The sequence below is a fragment of the Antedon bifida genome, chromosome 2 (assembly GCF_963402885.1).
Source record: "Antedon bifida chromosome 2, ecAntBifi1.1, whole genome shotgun sequence".
Classification (NCBI taxonomy): Eukaryota; Metazoa; Echinodermata; class Crinoidea; order Comatulida; family Antedonidae; genus Antedon; species Antedon bifida.
This window is the reverse complement of record NC_136227.1, coordinates 20274356-20292798: the sequence shown is the minus strand read 5'-3', so window position 1 is coordinate 20292798 and position 18443 is coordinate 20274356.

The following is an 18443-nucleotide window of genomic DNA, read 5'->3' as shown; positions in this document are numbered from 1 at the left end:
GACCATTTTGTGATTTTCGAAAAAACTTGTTAACATAAAAACACCAAAGTGCTTAGAATAGCTTCAAATCGCATTTGGAGACGTTTTAGACCATTTTGTGATTTTCGAAAAAACTTGTTAACATAAAAACAACAAAGTGCTTAGAATAGCTTCAAATCGCATTTGGAGACATTTTAGACCATTTTGTGATTTTCGAAATAACTTGTTAACATAAAAACACCAAAGTGCTTAGAATGGCTTCAAATCGCATTTGGAGAGGTTTTGGACCATTTTGTGATTTTCAAAAAAACTTGTTAACATAAAAACACCAAAGTGCTTAGAATAGCTTCAAATCGCATTTGGATACGTTTTAGACCATTTTGTGATTTTCGAAATAACTTGTTAACATAAAAACACCAAAGTGCTTAGAATAGCTTCAAAACGCATTTGGAGACGTTTTAGACCATTTTATGATTCACGAAAAAACTTGTTAACATAAAAACACCAAAGTGCTTAGAATAGCTTCAAATCGCATTTTGAGACATTTTAGAGCATTTTGTGATTTTCGAAAAAACTTGTTAACATAAAAACACCAAAGTGCTTAGAATAGCTTCAAATCGCATTTGGAGACGTTTTAGACCATTTTGAGGATTTCGATGAAACTTGGTTACACAAAAACATCAAAGTGCTTAAAATCACATTAGAAACCGTTTTAGACCATTTTGAACATTTCGACAAAACTTTTCACACAAAACATCAAAGTGTACAGAATAGCTTCAAATCGCATTTGGAGACATTTTAGACCATTTTGTGATTTTCGAAAAAACTTGTTAACATAAAAACACCAAAGTGCTTAGAATAGCTTCAAATCGCATTTGGAGACGTTTTAGACCATTTTGTGATTTTCGAAAAAACTTGTTAACATAAAAACACCAAAGTGCTTAGAATAGCTTCAAATCGCATTTGGAGACGTTTTAGACCATTTTGTGATGTTCGAAAAAACTCGTTAACATAAAAACATCAAAGTGCTTAGAATAGCTTCAAATCGCATTTGGAGACGTTTTAGACCATTTTGTGATTTTCGAAAAACTTGTTAACATAAAAACACGAAAGTGCTAAAAATAGCTTCAAATCGCATTTGGAGACGTTTTAGACCATTTTGTGATTTTCCAAAAAACTTGTTAAACATTTATACACCAAAGTGCTAAGAATAGCTTCAAATCGCATTTGGAGACGTTTTAGACCATTTTGTGATTTTCGAAAAAACTTGTTAACATAAAAACACCAAAGTGCTTAGAATAGCTTCAAATCGCATTTGGAGACATTTTAGACCATTTTGTGATTTTCGAAAAAACATGTTAACATAAAAACACCAAAGTGCTTAGAATAGCTTCAAATCGCATTTGGAGACGTTTTAGACCATTTTGTGATTTTCGAAAAAACTTGTTAACATAAAAACACCAAAGTGCTTAGAATAGCTTCAAATCGCATTTGGAGACATTTTAGAGCATTTTGTGATTTTCGAAAAAACTTGTTAACATAAAAACACCAAAGTGCTTAGAATAGCTTCAAATCGCATTTGGAGACGTTTTAGATCATTTTGAGGATTTCGATGAAACTTGGTTACACAAAAACATCAAAGTGCTTAAAATCACATTAAAAACCGTTTTAGACCATTTTGAGCATTTCGACAAAACTTTTCACACAAAACATCAAAGTGTACAGAATAGCTTCAAATCGCATTTGGAGACATTTTAGACCATTTTGTGATTTTCGAAAAAACTTGTTAACATAAAAACACCAAAGTGCTTAGAATAGCTTCAAATCGCATTTGGAGACGTTTTAGACCATTTTGTGATTTTCGAAAAAACTTGTTACCATAAAACATCAAAGTGTATAGAATAGCTTCAAATCGCATTTGGAGACGTTTTAGACCATTTTGTGATTTTCGAAAAAACTTGTTAACATAAAAACATCAAAGTGCTTAGAATAGCTTCAAATCGCATTTGGAGACGTTTTAGACCATTTTGTGATTTTTGAAAAAACTTGTTAACATAAAAACACCAAAGTGCTTAGAATAGCTTCAAATCGCATTTTTAGTCATTTTAGACCATTTTGTGATTTTCGAAAAACCTTGTTAACATAAAAACACCAAAGTGCTTAGAATAGCTTCAAATCGCATTTGGAGACGTTTTAGACCATTTTGTGATTTTCGAAAAAACTTGTTAACATAGAAACACCAAAGTGTACAGAATAGCTTCAAATCGCATTTGGAGACATTTTAGACCATTTTGTGATTTTCGAAAAAACTTGTTAACATAAAAACACCAAAGTGCTTAGAATAGCTTCAAATCGCATTTGGAGACATTTTAGACCATTTTGTGATTTTCGAAAAAATATGTTAACATAAAAACACCAAAGTGCTTAGAATAGCTTCAAATCGCATTTGGAGACGTTTTAGACCATTTTGTGATTTTTGAAAAAACTAGTTAACATAAAAACACCAAAGTGCTTAGAATAGCTTCAAATCGCATTTTTAGACATTTTAGACCATTTTATGATTTTCGATGAAACTTGGTTACACAAAAACATCAAAGTGCTTAAAATCACATTAGAAACCGTTTTAGACCATTTTGAGCATTTCGATAAAACTTTTCACACAAAAACATCAAAGGGCACAAAATAGCTTAATATCGTATTTAAAAACGTTTTAGACCATTTTGAGCATTTCGACAAAAATTTTTCACACAAAAACATCAAAGAGCACAAAATAGCTTAATATCGTATTTAAAAACGTTTTAGACCATTTTGAGCATTTCGACAAACATTTTTCACACAAAACATCAAAGTGTACAGAATAGCTTTAAATCGCATTTGGAGACATTTTAGACCATTTTGTGATTTTCGAAAAAACTTGTTAACATAAAAACACCAAAGTGCTTAGAATAGCTTCAAATCGCATTTGGAGACGTTTTAGACCATTTTGTGATTTTCGAAAAAACTTGTTAACATAAAAACAACAAAGTGCTTAGAATAGCTTCAAATCGCATTTGGAGACATTTTAGACCATTTTGTGATTTTCGAAATAACTTGTTAACATAAAAACACCAAAGTGCTTAGAATGGCTTCAAATCGCATTTGGAGAGGTTTTGGACCATTTTGTGATTTTCAAAAAAACTTGTTAACATAAAAACACCAAAGTGCTTAGAATAGCTTCAAATCGCATTTGGATACGTTTTAGACCATTTTGTGATTTTCGAAATAACTTGTTAACATAAAAACACCAAAGTGCTTAGAATAGCTTCAAAACGCATTTGGAGACGTTTTAGACCATTTTATGATTCACGAAAAAACTTGTTAACATAAAAACACCAAAGTGCTTAGAATAGCTTCAAATCGCATTTTGAGACATTTTAGAGCATTTTGTGATTTTCGAAAAAACTTGTTAACATAAAAACACCAAAGTGCTTAGAATAGCTTCAAATCGCATTTGGAGACGTTTTAGACCATTTTGAGGATTTCGATGAAACTTGGTTACACAAAAACATCAAAGTGCTTAAAATCACATTAGAAACCGTTTTAGACCATTTTGAACATTTCGACAAAACTTTTCACACAAAACATCAAAGTGTACAGAATAGCTTCAAATCGCATTTGGAGACATTTTAGACCATTTTGTGATTTTCGAAAAAACTTGTTAACATAAAAACACCAAAGTGCTTAGAATAGCTTCAAATCGCATTTGGAGACGTTTTAGACCATTTTGTGATTTTCGAAAAAACTTGTTAACATAAAAACACCAAAGTGCTTAGAATAGCTTCAAATCGCATTTGGAGACGTTTTAGACCATTTTGTGATGTTCGAAAAAACTCGTTAACATAAAAACATCAAAGTGCTTAGAATAGCTTCAAATCGCATTTGGAGACGTTTTAGACCATTTTGTGATTTTCGAAAAACTTGTTAACATAAAAACACGAAAGTGCTAAAAATAGCTTCAAATCGCATTTGGAGACGTTTTAGACCATTTTGTGATTTTCCAAAAAACTTGTTAAACATTTATACACCAAAGTGCTAAGAATAGCTTCAAATCGCATTTGGAGACGTTTTAGACCATTTTGTGATTTTCGAAAAAACTTGTTAACATAAAAACACCAAAGTGCTTAGAATAGCTTCAAATCGCATTTGGAGACATTTTAGACCATTTTGTGATTTTCGAAAAAACATGTTAACATAAAAACACCAAAGTGCTTAGAATAGCTTCAAATCGCATTTGGAGACGTTTTAGACCATTTTGTGATTTTCGAAAAAACTTGTTAACATAAAAACACCAAAGTGCTTAGAATAGCTTCAAATCGCATTTGGAGACATTTTAGAGCATTTTGTGATTTTCGAAAAAACTTGTTAACATAAAAACACCAAAGTGCTTAGAATAGCTTCAAATCGCATTTGGAGACGTTTTAGATCATTTTGAGGATTTCGATGAAACTTGGTTACACAAAAACATCAAAGTGCTTAAAATCACATTAAAAACCGTTTTAGACCATTTTGAGCATTTCGACAAAACTTTTCACACAAAACATCAAAGTGTACAGAATAGCTTCAAATCGCATTTGGAGACATTTTAGACCATTTTGTGATTTTCGAAAAACCTTGTTAACATAAAAACACCAAAGTGCTTAGAATAGCTTCAAATCGCATTTGGAGACGTTTTAGACCATTTTGTGATTTTCGAAAAACTTGTTAACATAAAAACATCAAAGTGCTTAGAATAGCTTCAAATCGCATTTGGAGACGTTTTAGACCATTTTGTGATTTTCGAAAAAACTTGTTAACATAAAAACATCAAAGTGCTTAGAATAGCTTCAAATCGCATTTGGAGACGTTTTAGACCATTTTGTGATTTTTGAAAAAACTTGTTAACATAAAAACACCAAAGTGCTTAGAATATCTTCAAATCGCATTTTTAGTCATTTTAGACCATTTTGTGATTTTCGAAAAACCTTGTTAACATAAAAACACCAAAGTGCTTAGAATAGCTTCAAATCGCATTTGGAGACGTTTTAGACCATTTTGTGATTTTCGAAAAAACTTGTTAACATAAAAACATCAAAGTGCTTAGAATAGCTTCAAATCGCATTTGGAGACATTTTAGACCATTTTATGATTTTCGAAAAACCTTGTTAACATAAAAACACCAAAGTGCTTAGAATAGCTTCAAATCGCATTTGGAGACGTTTTAGACCATTTTGTGATTTTCGAAAAACTTGTTAACATAAAAACACCAAAGTGCTAAGAATAGCTTCAAATCGCATTTGGAGACGTTTTAGACCATTTTGTGATTTTCGAAAAAACTTTTTAACATAAAAACATCAAAGTGTACAGAATAGCTTCAAATCGCATTTTTAGACGTTTTAGACCATTTTGTGATTTTCAAAAAACCTTGTTAACATAAAAACACCAAAGTGCTTAGAATAGCTTCAAATCGCATTTGGAGACGTTTTAGACCATTTTGTGATTTTCGAAAAACTTGTTAACATAAAAACATCAAAGTGCTTAGAATAGCTTCAAATCGCATTTGGAGACGTTTTAGACCATTTTGTGATTTTCGAAAAAACTTGTTAACATAAAAACATCAAAGTGCTTAGAATAGCTTCAAATCGCATTTGGAGACGTTTTAGACCATTTTGTGATTTTTGAAAAAACTTGTTAACATAAAAACACCAAAGTGCTTAGAATATCTTCAAATCGCATTTTTAGTCATTTTAGACCATTTTGTGATTTTCGAAAAACCTTGTTAACATAAAAACACCAAAGTGCTTAGAATAGCTTCAAATCGCATTTGGAGACGTTTTAGACCATTTTGTGATTTTCGAAAAAACTTGTTAACATAAAAACATCAAAGTGCTTAGAATAGCTTCAAATCGCATTTGGAGACATTTTAGACCATTTTATGATTTTCGAAAAACCTTGTTAACATAAAAACACCAAAGTGCTTAGAATAGCTTCAAATCGCATTTGGAGACGTTTTAGACCATTTTGTGATTTTCGAAAAACTTGTTAACATAAAAACACCAAAGTGCTAAGAATAGCTTCAAATCGCATTTGGAGACGTTTTAGACCATTTTGTGATTTTCGAAAAAACTTTTTAACATAAAAACACCAAAGTGCTTAGAATAGCTTCAAATCGCATTTGGAGACATTTTAGACCATTTTGAGGATTTCGATGAAACTTGGTTACACAAAAACATCATAGTGCTTAAAATCACATTAGAAACCGTTTTAGACCATTTTGAGCATTTCGATAAAACTTTTCACACAAAAACATCAAAGGGCACAAAATAGCTTAATATCGTATTTAAAAACGTTTTAGACCATTTTGAGCATTTCGACAAAAATTTTTCACACAAAAACATCAAAGAACACAAAATAGCTTAATATCGTATTTAAAAACGTTTTAGACCATTTTGAGCATTTCGACAAACATTTTTCACACAAAACATCAAAGTGTACAGAATAGCTTTAAATCGCATTTGGAGACATTTTAGACCATTTTGTGATTTTCGAAAAAACTTGTTAACATAAAAACACCAAAGTGCTTAGAATAGCTTCAAATCGCATTTGGAGACGTTTTAGACCATTTTGTGATTTTCGAAAAAACTTGTTAACATAAAAACAACAAAGTGCTTAGAATGGCTTCAAATCGCATTTGGAGACGTTTTAGACCATTTTGAGGATTTCGATGAAACTTGGTTACACAAAAACATCATAGTGCTTAAAATCACATTAGAAACCGTTTTAGACCATTTTGAGCATTTCGATAAAACTTTTCACACAAAAACATCAAAGGGCACAAAATAGCTTAATATCGTATTTAAAAACGTTTTAGACCATTTTGAGCATTTCGACAAAAATTTTTCACACAAAAACATCAAAGAACACAAAATAGCTTAATATCGTATTTAAAAACGTTTTAGACCATTTTGAGCATTTCGACAAACATTTTTCACACAAAACATCAAAGTGTACAGAATAGCTTTAAATCGCATTTGGAGACATTTTAGACCATTTTGTGATTTTCGAAAAAACTTGTTAACATAAAAACACCAAAGTGCTTAGAATAGCTTCAAATCGCATTTGGAGACGTTTTAGACCATTTTGTGATTTTCGAAAAAACTTGTTAACATAAAAACAACAAAGTGCTTAGAATGGCTTCAAATCGCATTTGGAGACGTTTTGGACCATTTTGTGATTTTCAAAAAAACTTGTTAACATAAAAACACCAAAGTGCTTAGAATAGCTTCAAATCGCATTTGGATACGTTTTAGACCATTTTGTCATTTTCGAAATAACTTGTTAACATAAAAACACCAAAGTGCTTAGAATAGCTTCAAAACGCATTTGGAGACGTTTTAGACCATTTTATGATTCACGAAAAAACTTGTTAACATAAAAACACCAAAGTGCTTAGAATAGCTTCAAATCGCATTTTGAGACATTTTAGAGCATTTTGTGATTTTCGAAAAAACTTGTAAACATAAAAACACCAAAGTGCTTAGAATAGCTTCAAATCGCATATGGAGACGTTTTAGACCATTTTGAGGATTTCGATGAAACTTGGTTACACAAAAACATCAAAGTGCTTAAAATCACATTAGAAACCGTTTTAGACCATTTTGAACATTTCGACAAAACTTTTCACACAAAACATCAAAGTGTACAGAATAGCTTCAAATCGCATTTGAAGACATTTTAGACCATTTTGTGATTTTCGAAAAAACTTGTTAACATAAAAACACCAAAGTGCTTAGAATAGCTTCAAATCGCATTTGGAGACGTTTTAGACCATTTTGTGATTTTCGAAAAAATATGTTAACATAAAAACACCAAAGTGCTTAGAATAGCTTCAAATCGCATTTGGAGACGTTTTAGACCATTTTGTGATTTTTGAAAAAACTAGTTAACATAAAAACACCAAAGTGCTTAGAATAGCTTCAAATCGCATTTTTAGACATTTTAGACCATTTTATGATTTTCGAAAAACCTTGTTAACATAAAAACACCAAAGTGCTTAGAATAGCTTCAAATCGCATTTGGAGACGTTTTAGACCATTTTGTGATTTTCGAAAAACTTGTTAACATAAAAACATCAAAGTGCTTAGAATAGCTTCAAATCGCATTTGGAGACGTTTTAGACCATTTTGTGATTTTCGAAAAAACTTGTTAACATAAAAACATCAAAGTGCTTAGAATAGCTTCAAATCGCATTTGGAGACGTTTTAGACCATTTTGTGATTTTTGAAAAAACTTGTTAACATAAAAACACCAAAGTGCTTAGAATAGCTTCAAATCGCATTTTTAGTCATTTTAGACCATTTTGTGATTTTCGAAAAACCTTGTTAACATAAAAACACCAAAGTGCTTAGAATAGCTTCAAATCGCATATGGAGACGTTTTAGACCATTTTGAGGATTTCGATGAAACTTGGTTACACAAAAACATCAAAGTGCTTAAAATCACATTAGAAACCGTTTTAGACCATTTTGAACATTTCGACAAAACTTTTCACACAAAACATCAAAGTGTACAGAATAGCTTCAAATCGCATTTGAAGACATTTTAGACCATTTTGTGATTTTCGAAAAAACTTGTTAACATAAAAACACCAAAGTGCTTAGAATAGCTTCAAATCGCATTTGGAGACGTTTTAGACCATTTTGTGATTTTCGAAAAAATATGTTAACATAAAAACACCAAAGTGCTTAGAATAGCTTCAAATCGCATTTGGAGACGTTTTAGACCATTTTGTGATTTTTGAAAAAACTAGTTAACATAAAAACACCAAAGTGCTTAGAATAGCTTCAAATCGCATTTTTAGACATTTTAGACCATTTTATGATTTTCGAAAAACCTTGTTAACATAAAAACACCAAAGTGCTTAGAATAGCTTCAAATCGCATTTGGAGACGTTTTAGACCATTTTGTGATTTTCGAAAAACTTGTTAACATAAAAACATCAAAGTGCTTAGAATAGCTTCAAATCGCATTTGGAGACGTTTTAGACCATTTTGTGATTTTCGAAAAAACTTGTTAACATAAAAACATCAAAGTGCTTAGAATAGCTTCAAATCGCATTTGGAGACGTTTTAGACCATTTTGTGATTTTTGAAAAAACTTGTTAACATAAAAACACCAAAGTGCTTAGAATAGCTTCAAATCGCATTTTTAGTCATTTTAGACCATTTTGTGATTTTCGAAAAACCTTGTTAACATAAAAACACCAAAGTGCTTAGAATAGCTTCAAATCGCATTTGGAGACGTTTTAGACCATTTTGTGATTTTCGAAAAAACTTGTTAACATAAAAACATCAAAGTGCTTAGAATAGCTTCAAATCGCATTTGGAGACATTTTAGACCATTTTATGATTTTCGAAAAACCTTGTTAACATAAAAACACCAAAGTGCTTAGAATAGCTTCAAATCGCATTTGGAGACGTTTTAGACCATTTTGTGATTTTCGAAAAACTTGTTAACATAAAAACACCAAAGTGCTAAGAATAGCTTCAAATCGCATTTGGAGACGTTTTAGACCATTTTGTGATTTTCGAAAAAACTTTTTAACATAAAAACATCAAAGTGTACAGAATAGCTTCAAATCGCATTTGGAGACGTTTTAGACCATTTTGTGATTTTCAAAAAAACTTGGTTACACAAAAACATCAAAATGCTTAAATTCACATTAGAAACCGTTTTAGACCATTTTGAGCATTTCGATTAAACTTTTCACACAAATACATAAAAGGACACAAAATAGCTTAATATCGTATTTAAAAACGTTTTAGACCATTTTGAGCATTTCGACAAACATTTTTTACACAAAAACATCAAAGAGCACAAAATAGCTTAATATCGTATTTAAAAACGTTTTAGACCATTTCGAGCATTTCGCCAAAAATTTTTCACACAAAACATCAAAGTGCTTAGAAAAGCTTCAAATCGCATTTGGAGACATTTTAGACCATTTTGTGATTTTCGAAAAAACTTGTTAACATAAAAACACCAAAGTGCTTAGAATAGCTTCAAATCGCATTTTGAGACATTTTAGAGCATTTTGTGATTTTCGAAAAAACTTGTTAACATAAAAACACCAAAGTGCTTAGAATAGCTTCAAATCGCATTTGGAGACGTTTTAGACCATTTTGAGGATTTCGATGAAACTTGGTTACACAAAAACATCATAGTGCTTAAAATCACATTAGAAACCGTTTTAGACCATTTTGAGCATTTCGATAAAACTTTTCACACAAAAACATCAAAGGGCACAAAATAGCTTAATATCGTATTTAAAAACGTTTTAGACCATTTTGAGCATTTCGACAAAAATTTTTCACACAAAAACATCAAAGAACACAAAATAGCTTAATATCGTATTTAAAAACGTTTTAGACCATTTTGAGCATTTCGACAAACATTTTTCACACAAAACATCAAAGTGTACAGAATAGCTTTAAATCGCATTTGGAGACATTTTAGACCATTTTGTGATTTTCGAAAAAACTTGTTAACATAAAAACACCAAAGTGCTTAGAATAGCTTCAAATCGCATTTGGAGACGTTTTAGACCATTTTGTGATTTTCGAAAAAACTTGTTAACATAAAAACAACAAAGTGCTTAGAATGGCTTCAAATCGCATTTGGAGACGTTTTGGACCATTTTGTGATTTTCAAAAAAACTTGTTAACATAAAAACACCAAAGTGCTTAGAATAGCTTCAAATCGCATTTGGATACGTTTTAGACCATTTTGTGATTTTCGAAATAACTTGTTAACATAAAAACACCAAAGTGCTTAGAATAGCTTCAAAACGCATTTGGAGACGTTTTAGACCATTTTATGATTCACGAAAAAACTTGTTAACATAAAAACACCAAAGTGCTTAGAATAGCTTCAAATCGCATTTTGAGACATTTTAGAGCATTTTGTGATTTTCGAAAAAACTTGTAAACATAAAAACACCAAAGTGCTTAGAATAGCTTCAAATCGCATATGGAGACGTTTTAGACCATTTTGAGGATTTCGATGAAACTTGGTTACACAAAAACATCAAAGTGCTTAAAATCACATTAGAAACCGTTTTAGACCATTTTGAACATTTCGACAAAACTTTTCACACAAAACATCAAAGTGTACAGAATAGCTTCAAATCGCATTTGAAGACATTTTAGACCATTTTGTGATTTTCGAAAAAACTTGTTAACATAAAAACACCAAAGTGCTTAGAATAGCTTCAAATCGCATTTGGAGACGTTTTAGACCATTTTGTGATTTTCGAAAAAACTTGTTAACATAAAAACACCAAAGTGCTTAGAATAGCTTCAAATCGCATTTGGAGACGTTTTAGACCATTTTGTGATGTTCGAAAAAACTTGTTAACATAAAAACATCAAAGTGCTTAGAATAGCTTCAAATCGCATTTGGAGACGTTTTAGACCATTTTGTGATTTTCGAAAAACTTGTTAACATAAAAACACGAAAGTGCTAAAAATAGCTTCAAATCGCATTTGGAGACGTTTTAGACCATTTTGTGATTTTCCAAAAAACTTGTTAAACATTTATACACCAAAGTGCTAAGAATAGCTTCAAATCGCATTTGGAGACGTTTTAGACCATTTTGTGAATTTCGAAAAAACTTTTTAACATAAAAATATCAAAGTGTACAGAATAGCTTCAAATCGCATTTGGAGACGTTTTAGACCATTTTGTGATTTTCAAAAAAACTTGGTTACACAAAAACATCAAAGTGCTTAAATTCACATTAGAAACCGTTTTAGACCATTTTGAGCATTTCGATTAAACTTTTCACACAAAAACATAAAAGGACACAAAATAGCTTAATATCGTATTTAAAAACGTTTTAGACCATTTTGAGCATTTCGACAAAAATTTTTTACACAAAAACATCAAAGAGCACAAAATAGCTTAATATCGTATTTAAAAACGTTTTAGACCATTTTGTGATTTTCGAAAAAACTTGTTAACATAAAAACACCAAAGTGCTTAGAATAGCTTCAAATCGCATTTGGAGACATTTTAGACCATTTTGTGATTTTCGAAAAAACATGTTAACATAAAAACACCAAAGTGCTTAGAATAGCTTCAAATCGCATTTGTAGACGTTTTAGACCATTTTGTGATTTTCGAAAAACCTTGTTAACATAAAAACACCAAAGTGCTTAGAATAGCTTCAAATCGCATTTGGAGACGTTTTAGACCATTTTGTGATTTTCGAAAAAACTTGTTAACATAAAAACACCAAAGTGCTTAGAATAGCTTCAAATCGCATTTGGAGACATTTTAGAGCATTTTGTGATTTTCGAAAAAACTTGTTAACATAAAAACACCAAAGTGCTTAGAATAGCTTCAAATCGAATTTGGAGACGTTTTAGATCATTTTGAGGATTTCGATGAAACTTGGTTACACAAAAACATCAAAGTGCTTAAAATCACATTAAAAACCGTTTTAGACCATTTTGAGCATTTCGACAAAACTTTTCACACAAAACATCAAAGTGTACAGAATAGCTTCAACTCGCATTTGGAGACATTTTAGACCATTTTGTGATTTTCGAAAAAACTTGTTAACATAAAAACACCAAAGTGCTTAGAATAGCTTCAAATCGCATTTGGAGACGTTTTAGACCATTTTGTGATTTTCGAAAAAACTTGTTACCATAAAACATCAAAGTGTATAGAATAGCTTCAAATCGCATTTGGAGACGTTTTAGACCATTTTGTGATTTTCGAAAAAACTTGTTAACATAAAAACATCAAAGTGCTTAGAATAGCTTCAAATCGCATTTGGAGACGTTTTAGACCATTTTGTGATTTTTGAAAAAACTTGTTAACATAAAAACACCAAAGTGCTTAGAATAGCTTCAAATCGCATTTTTAGTCATTTTAGACCATTTTGTGATTTTCGAAAAACCTTGTTAACATAAAAACACCAAAGTGCTTAGAATAGCTTCAAATCGCATTTGGAGACGTTTTAGACCATTTTGTGATTTTCGAAAAAACTTGTTAACATAAAAACACCAAAGTGTACAGAATAGCTTCAAATCGCATTTGGAGACATTTTAGACCATTTTGTGATTTTCGAAAAAACTTGTTAACATAAAAACACCAAAGTGCTTAGAATAGCTTCAAATCGCATTTGGAGACGTTTTAGACCATTTTGTGATTTTTGAAAAAACTAGTTAACATAAAAACACCAAAGTGCTTAGAATAGCTTCAAATCGCATTTTTAGACATTTTAGACCATTTTATGATTTTCGAAAAACCTTGTTAACATAAAAACACCAAAGTGCTTAGAATAGCTTCAAATCGCATTTGGAGACGTTTTAGACCATTTTGTGATTTTCGAAAAACTTGTTAACATAAAAACATCAAAGTGCTTAGAATAGCTTCAAATCGCATTTGGAGACGTTTTAGACCATTTTGTGATTTTCAAAAAACTTGTTAACATAAAAACACCAAAGTGCTAAGAATAGCTTCAAATCGCATTTGGAGACGTTTTGGACCATTTTGTGATTTTCAAAAAAACTTGTTAACATAAAAACACCAAAGTGCTTAGAATAGCTTCAAATCGCATTTGGATACGTTTTAGACCATTTTGTGATTTTCGAAATAACTTGTTAACATAAAAACACCAAAGTGCTTAGAATAGCTTCAAATCGCATTTGGAGACGTTTTGGACCATTTTGTGATTTTCAAAAAAACTTGTTAACATAAAAACACCAAAGTGCTTAGAATAGCTTCAAATCGCATTTGGATACGTTTTAGACCATTTTGTGATTTTCGAAATAACTTGTTAACATAAAAACACCAAAGTGCTTAGAATAGCTTCAAAACGCATTTGGAGACGTTTTAGACCATTTTATGATTCACGAAAAAACTTGTTAACATAAAAACACCAAAGTGCTTAGAATAGCTTCAAATCGCATTTTGAGACATTTTAGAGCATTTTGTGATTTTCGAAAAAACTTGTAAACATAAAAACACCAAAGTGCTTAGAATAGCTTCAAATCGCATATGGAGACGTTTTAGACCATTTTGAGGATTTCGATGAAACTTGGTTACACAAAAACATCAAAGTGCTTAAAATCACATTAGAAACCGTTTTAGACCATTTTGAACATTTCGACAAAACTTTTCACACAAAACATCAAAGTGTACAGAATAGCTTCAAATCGCATTTGAAGACATTTTAGACCATTTTGTGATTTTCGAAAAAACTTGTTAACATAAAAACACCAAAGTGCTTAGAATAGCTTCAAATCGCATTTGGAGACGTTTTAGACCATTTTGTGATTTTCGAAAAAACTTGTTAACATAAAAACACCAAAGTGCTTAGAATAGCTTCAAATCGCATTTGGAGACGTTTTAGACCATTTTGTGATGTTCGAAAAAACTTGTTAACATAAAAACATCAAAGTGCTTAGAATAGCTTCAAATCGCATTTGGAGACGTTTTAGACCATTTTGTGATTTTCGAAAAACTTGTTAACATAAAAACACGAAAGTGCTAAAAATAGCTTCAAATCGCATTTGGAGACGTTTTAGACCATTTTGTGATTTTCCAAAAAACTTGTTAAACATTTATACACCAAAGTGCTAAGAATAGCTTCAAATCGCATTTGGAGACGTTTTAGACCATTTTGTGAATTTCGAAAAAACTTTTTAACATAAAAATATCAAAGTGTACAGAATAGCTTCAAATCGCATTTGGAGACGTTTTAGACCATTTTGTGATTTTCAAAAAAACTTGGTTACACAAAAACATCAAAGTGCTTAAATTCACATTAGAAACCGTTTTAGACCATTTTGAGCATTTCGATTAAACTTTTCACACAAAAACATAAAAGGACACAAAATAGCTTAATATCGTATTTAAAAACGTTTTAGACCATTTTGAGCATTTCGACAAAAATTTTTTACACAAAAACATCAAAGAGCACAAAATAGCTTAATATCGTATTTAAAAACGTTTTAGACCATTTTGTGATTTTCGAAAAAACTTGTTAACATAAAAACACCAAAGTGCTTAGAATAGCTTCAAATCGCATTTGGAGACATTTTAGACCATTTTGTGATTTTCGAAAAAACATGTTAACATAAAAACACCAAAGTGCTTAGAATAGCTTCAAATCGCATTTGTAGACGTTTTAGACCATTTTGTGATTTTCGAAAAACCTTGTTAACATAAAAACACCAAAGTGCTTAGAATAGCTTCAAATCGCATTTGGAGACGTTTTAGACCATTTTGTGATTTTCGAAAAAACTTGTTGACATAAAAACACCAAAGTGCTTAGAATAGCTTCAAATCGCATTTGGAGACATTTTAGAGCATTTTGTGATTTTCGAAAAAACTTGTTAACATAAAAACACCAAAGTGCTTAGAATAGCTTCAAATCGAATTTGGAGACGTTTTAGATCATTTTGAGGATTTCGATGAAACTTGGTTACACAAAAACATCAAAGTGCTTAAAATCACATTAAAAACCGTTTTAGACCATTTTGAGCATTTCGACAAAACTTTTCACACAAAACATCAAAGTGTACAGAATAGCTTCAAATCGCATTTGGAGACATTTTAGACCATTTTGTGATTTTCGAAAAAACTTGTTAACATAAAAACACCAAAGTGCTTAGAATAGCTTCAAATCGCATTTGGAGACGTTTTAGACCATTTTGTGATTTTCGAAAAAACTTGTTACCATAAAACATCAAAGTGTATAGAATAGCTTCAAATCGCATTTGGAGACGTTTTAGACCATTTTGTGATTTTCGAAAAAACTTGTTAACATAAAAACATCAAAGTGCTTAGAATAGCTTCAAATCGCATTTGGAGACGTTTTAGACCATTTTGTGATTTTTGAAAAAACTTGTTAACATAAAAACACCAAAGTGCTTAGAATAGCTTCAAATCGCATTTTTAGTCATTTTAGACCATTTTGTGATTTTCGAAAAACCTTGTTAACATAAAAACACCAAAGTGCTTAGAATAGCTTCAAATCGCATTTGGAGACGTTTTAGACCATTTTGTGATTTTCGAAAAAACTTGTTAACATAAAAACACCAAAGTGTACAGAATAGCTTCAAATCGCATTTGGAGACATTTTAGACCATTTTGTGATTTTCGAAAAAACTTGTTAACATAAAAACACCAAAGTGCTTAGAATAGCTTCAAATCGCATTTGGAGACGTTTTAGACCATTTTGTGATTTTTGAAAAAACTAGTTAACATAAAAACACCAAAGTGCTTAGAATAGCTTCAAATCGCATTTTTAGACATTTTAGACCATTTTATGATTTTCGAAAAACCTTGTTAACATAAAAACACCAAAGTGCTTAGAATAGCTTCAAATCGCATTTGGAGACGTTTTAGACCATTTTGTGATTTTCGAAAAACTTGTTAACATAAAAACATCAAAGTGCTTAGAATAGCTTCAAATCGCATTTGGAGACGTTTTAGACCATTTTGTGATTTTCGAAAAACTTGTTAACATAAAAACACCAAAGTGCTAAGAATAGCTTCAAATCGCATTTGGAGACGTTTTAGACCATTTTGTGATTTTCGAAAAAACTTTTTAACATAAAAACATCAAAGTGTACAGAATAGCTTCAAATCGCATTTGGAGACGTTTTAGACCATTTTGTGATTTTCAAAAAAACTTGGTTACACAAAAACATCAAAATGCTTAAATTCACATTAGAAACCGTTTTAGACCATTTTGAGCATTTCGATTAAACTTTTCACACAAATACATAAAAGGACACAAAATAGCTTAATATCGTATTTAAAAACGTTTTAGACCATTTTGAGCATTCCGACAAACATTTTTTACACAAAAACATCAAAGAGCACAAAATAGCTTAATATCGTATTTAAAAACGTTTTAGACCATTTCGAGCATTTCGACAAAAATTTTTCACACAAAACATCAAAGTGCTTAGAAAAGCTTCAAATCGCATTTGGAGACATTTTAGACCATTTTGTGATTTTCGAAAAAACTTGTTAACATAAAAACACCAAAGTGCTTAGAATAGCTTCAAATCGCATTTTGAGACATTTTAGAGCATTTTGTGATTTTCGAAAAAACTTGTTAACATAAAAACACCAAAGTGCTTAGAATAGCTTCAAATCGCATTTGGAGACGTTTTAGACCATTTTGAGGATTTCGATGAAACTTGGTTACACAAAAACATCAAAGTGCTTAAAATCACATTAGAAACCGTTTTAGACCATTTTGAGCATTTCGATAAAACTTTTCACACAAAAACATCAAAGGGCACAAAATAGCTTAATATCGTATTTAAAAACGTTTTAGACCATTTTGAGCATTTCGACAAAAATTTTTCACACAAAAACATCAAAGAGCACAAAATAGCTTAATATCGTATTTAAAAACGTTTTAGACCATTTTGAGCATTTCGACAAACATTTTTCACACAAAACATCAAAGTGTACAGAATAGCTTTAAATCGCATTTGGAGACATTTTAGACCATTTTGTGATTTTCGAAAAAACTTGTTAACATAAAAACACCAAAGTGCTTAGAATAGCTTCAAATCGCATTTGGAGACGTTTTAGACCATTTTGTGATTTTCGAAAAAACTTGTTAACATAAAAACAACAAAGTGCTTAGAATAGCTTCAAATCGCATTTGGAGACATTTTAGACCATTTTGTGATTTTCGAAATAACTTGTTAACATAAAAACACCAAAGTGCTTAGAATGGCTTCAAATCGCATTTGGAGACGTTTTGGACCATTTTGTGATTTTCAAAAAAACTTGTTAACATAAAAACACCAAAGTGCTTAGAATAGCTTCAAATCGCATTTGGATACGTTTTAGACCATTTTGTGATTTTCGAAATAACTTGTTAACATAAAAACACCAAAGTGCTTAGAATAGCTTCAAAACGCATTTGGAGACGTTTTAGACCATTTTATGATTCACGAAAAAACTTGTTAACATAAAAACACCAAAGTGCTTAGAATAGCTTCAAATCGCATTTTGAGACATTTTAGAGCATTTTGTGATTTTCGAAAAAACTTGTTAACATAAAAACACCAAAGTGCTTAGAATAGCTTCAAATCGCATTTGGAGACGTTTTAGACCATTTTGAGGATTTCGATGAAACTTGGTTACACAAAAACATCAAAGTGCTTAAAATCACATTAGAAACCGTTTTAGACCATTTTGAACATTTCGACAAAACTTTTCACACAAAACATCAAAGTGTACAGAATAGCTTCAAATCGCATTTGGAGACATTTTAGACCATTTTGTGATTTTCGAAAAAACTTGTTAACATAAAAACACCAAAGTGCTTAGAATAGCTTCAAATCGCATTTGGAGACGTTTTAGACCATTTTGTGATTTCCGAAAAAACTTGTTAACATAAA